This window comes from Arachis duranensis, chromosome 2 (assembly GCF_000817695.3).
Source record: "Arachis duranensis cultivar V14167 chromosome 2, aradu.V14167.gnm2.J7QH, whole genome shotgun sequence".
NCBI classification, from domain to species: domain Eukaryota; kingdom Viridiplantae; phylum Streptophyta; class Magnoliopsida; order Fabales; family Fabaceae; genus Arachis; species Arachis duranensis.
Genome location: NC_029773.3, coordinates 2,078,071 through 2,082,936, shown reverse-complemented (window position 1 = coordinate 2,082,936; position 4,866 = coordinate 2,078,071).

The following is a 4,866-nucleotide window of genomic DNA, read 5'->3' as shown; positions in this document are numbered from 1 at the left end:
GTGATATTAATGTAAAGAATTATATTATTTGTCACAAATCTATTTAGTCATGTATCAATATATATCACATGTTATAATATTATTTGTCCACAAATCATTCGTTATGTTATTATTATATATACAATAAATTTCTATGTCTTCAGTGGACTCATTTTTTTGGATACGAAAAATATGTGTTGTGTATTTTTATAAAGAATATGGGTATTAGACATGAATGGGGAACAATTTTTTTTGAAATGAGGAATAAAGAAATTGGACTATTCGATTTTTTCGTAAAAACATTCAAGTCTACTAATCGGACAGTTCAATTTGTGTAGAAGAAAAAATTTAAATTTTAGTAAAGGTAATCAAATTTTTTAATTTGTGTTTAAAAAATCAACAGTTCAATTTTTATTCCTAACATTTAAGTTGCGTAAAATATCTATATATTCTATAATTACGTTTTACACCATTTTTCTTTTTATATCTAAATTAAAAAGTGCAGAAACTGATGACATCGATGCTTTTTTTTTCCTTCTCTGCAAGCCCGGGTTAAATAAATATAGCACTTTTTTCAGGATCATGATCATGATGATATGATGATAACAGAGTACTCAAAGTTCCGGGGCAATTACTATGCAATGCAGAGTTTGGTATGTGTCTTTATCTAGCTAATCAAATTTAGATTAAAATAAAAAAAGAGATAAACTAAAACTGTTTTTCATTTTTAAAAATGATGACATAAAATATTTTTATATATATATAAATATATAATAACTAATTTAATATTTAAATTTTGTGTATTAACAACAAACATTTTTTTATTGTCGACACAATACTGATCTACTTTAAATATCTAATGATTTAAATAAAACAAAAATACAAAATGAAATGATAAAAGACGTGGGTGCTTGGTTCATTATTAAAGAGCACTTATGTTTCTGAAAGTGGATGTACGACATTAATTTTGCTAAATTGAGTGCTTTATTTGACACGGAATGGATCGTCATCCGGTACCTGCTTTTGCTTCCCATTGTCATAAATAATTGTTTACGAATTTGAAAACAATCTTGCCAGACTTGATGAACTGAATGAGCCTTTTTTGGTATGAAAATAAAAATAATTATATATTTTAATATTATAATTTTTTATATTTTTTAAAATTATGAAAGATACACAAATTGAAGAGTTCAATTTTTGTATCTCAAAATTTTTAATTTTTTTAATATAAATTAGACGATTCGATTTTTGTATCTCTACAAATTGAAATATTTAATTTTTGTATCTTTAACAAATCAGACAGTAGCTAATGAGTAATAGTTCAAATAACATAGTCTTCTAATACTCAATTAAGAGGTTGCGGATTCGAGTCTCCTATCTTTGGTTAAAAAAAAAATCAAACAGTCTAATTTTTATCTTTCTATAAATCGAACGATCCAATTTCTCTACTTCTAATAAATCAAATGGTCTAATTTTTTTTTAATTAAACGATTTTATATTTAAAACTAACACTCTAGTCGTCCATATTTTAAAAAAATATCATTCCCACTCTAATATAAAAGCCAAAAAGTTCGAACTTAATGGCTAACAATATTAATTTTATTGTTCTGTACTATATATGAATGGCTAACACTATTATTGTTCTGTATATGGGTCATGCATTCAGAAGAAAGATACCGTTGCAGTTTGTGCTGAAAGGAAGGGGTAGAGAGATGTTATTAATTATTAAGACATAAAACATATTTTAAATATAATAAAAAATTAATATAAAATTATCTTATTTTGTATTCTATAGTTAACACTGTAATAATTATTGAGTGATATTAAATATAATAGGTCTGTAATTATAAATTTTATATGCATAAAATTATGAATTTTAAATTAAATAAAATTATTTTAAATTATTATCATTCTATTATTACTGACAATTTTTATTCTAAATAATAAGAGTTTGTATTATTATCTATACCAAAAAATATTGTTACATTTTTTAGTATTTTAATTTAATTGTGTATTTTATTCCATTTTGTTTTCTTATGTTGATTGTGTATGTTATGTGTATTGGTAATAGTTGTGAGAAAATATAGATACTTTCAGTTATAAAAAAAATTATTACATGATTTATATTAAGAAAAAAATAAATTGACGTGTAAATTTTTTATTTGTGAACATTTTACTCTTTTAAAATTGAAAAATACCAAATAATTCTTAACTATTTAAAATGTTGTACATGAGTCCTTTTATTCAATCATCTCTCTAATGTCAAATGAACAAAGTTGATGTATACATGTGTCTATAATGGAGTGATGTGTCCATTATAGTATCAATATGTGATGTATACAAAAGGTTGGAGGACAAGCAGCTCCTTGTACTCCTAAAACGATGACATTTTGAAAGGTGCCTTAACTCTTGAAATTAGTTCCAGAAGCATCGCAATTTAGTAGTTAGGAGATTTTTGTGTTTAGCGCTTTGTCCTATGGCCATTGAAGGAGGTTCCTCGAGCATGCAATGAGTCCGATTGTTGTCCTACATTCGTTGCATGAAAGATGGAGATGAGAAAGACGACATTATTTCGATGTGCAAATATAAAGTGTCTCCCACTGGATTTACTTGTCGATTGGATTTGACTGAATTTATATTAAATTTTTGTGATATATTGATAGTTGTGATAAATTTGAGGTTTGGAGAATTTTTATTTCTATGTGGTTCTGAAATTCAGTTTGTCAAAAGTGATAACTAATAAAATACAAAATCACATTAATTCAATATAAATAGAAATTACCTTAGAATTTATATGGTACAAATTCAAATAAAAATACAAACAACTCACAAACAAAGGTAAATGTTTTAGCATCAATTTCTTTTAGTAAAAAAAAAATTAATATTAATTTAAATGTAAGAGAAATTCTAATAATAGTTTACGAAGGAACTTGTTAATACGGAATAAAATAAAGATAAAGATTAAGATTGTGTTTGAAAAGCATAAAATTAAAATTCTCTTAAAAATTCTTGCTTTAAAACATAAAAAATATATAAATTTAAATTTTTTGAGAATTTTAATTCTTATCTTCAAGCCATAAATAAATCATACAAATCCAACTTAATGAAATTAAATTTGCATTTGAAATTAAAATATCTAAATTAACTCTAACATCACTTGATTTTTCAAATATTCTCATTTCTCTTTTCCTTTCTCCCTTCTCTCTTATTGAGGATAACATAGGAATATTACATATATTTCAACCATTTCTTTTTCATTTAATTCTTTTTATTTTACTTTTTTCTTTTTTGGTTTGGGGTTTGGACATGCCATGTTTAGTATTGCATTAAGCTCATAAAAAGAGCATGGGCTTCGTTTGGGTTCAAGAAAAAAATTTCTAAAACCCAAAGTTTTGGTGGGTGCATACAATGAATAACATGAAAAACTCTTAAAAGATGCATAAATTTTAAATATTTTTCTTTTAGTGCCCGTCTTCAGAAAGTAGTAATCACATACAATGTTTGAATTTTGAGCATAATCAGTTAATCACTAGGTAATTGTGGGGAAAAGACAATAAGATACTGGTAATCGTTCAATGAGAATCTATCATACCTTATAAAAAAGCCAGTCACCACTTGTTTTGATTTTCAAAATAGAGGATTCGAATTTTTCAATCGAATCACGAAGTCCAATTAATGCATGCTCTTATGAATTGATAATTGTATGGTCTAATTTAAACACAGGAATAAAGACAGATTAAAGTAGACATGGAAGGGATGCTATTTGGCACTCTTTTTGGAAGGAATTTTAATGGATTAATGCTTAAATTCGTCTCTGAAAGATCACACGATCTTCATTTTCATTCTCGAATGATTTTTTTAATTAAATTAGTCCCTGAAAGATAAATTGTAAGTTAAATTAGTCCTTCCGTCAGTTGGACGATGACATGTCACGTTAAGTGCCACGTGGCATGATGACGTGACACGCCATGTGGCAGGTCAAGTCCACGTGTCACTTGACATATAAAAAAGTTTTTATTAGTCAAAATAGTCCTTGAAAATTAAAAATTAGTCAAACTAGTCTTTATATAATTTTTTATAATATTAAATTTATAATATTTTTGTATACTCCTAATTTTAATATTATTTTTTAAACCTTAATGAACAAAATTCTCTTTACATAAAATAATAAAAATATTAAATTTTTATAAAGTTATTTTGTCATTTGTATTTTAAAATTTTACATTTTCAAATTGTAATTTTTTATGTGAATTTTTTTATTTAAATGAGTTTATCAAATTATTGTTGATTATATATTTAGAAATTTAATATTTTAAATTTTACTAAATAATATAGTAATTATTTTAAATTTTAAATCTTTTAAAATATTTTAAATTTTACTAAATAATATAGTAATTATTTTAAATTTTAAATATAATTTTTATTATTATTTAATTTATATAGTAAAACTCAATAATTGAAAAACTGGTTTATGGAATCACTTTTTGAATCTTAATATTCTAATATGATTTTTTAAATATTTCATTTAAAACAAAAGGAATTTTATTTTAATCCGAAGCATATCTATTTATATAATGTACTAGTGCGGAGTAATCTGTGTTATGCATATGTATAATGTTTCCTATTTCATTTTATCTCATTGATTGGTGAAATTAAAAGAAAAATGATATAATCTATCTCAAACATATGAAACACACAAAAATTTATTATGATCTTTAATTTGCACGTATTACGCATAGAAAAGAATAAGAGAGATTTTGAGAAGAATTAAAGGAGAGAGATAATTTTATTGAAAAAATTTTTAAGAAGAAAAGATATAATTATTAATGTTTTGTTTGTCAATTACATTTCTATTAAAATTAGTAGTATTAAAAAATATTTCAAATT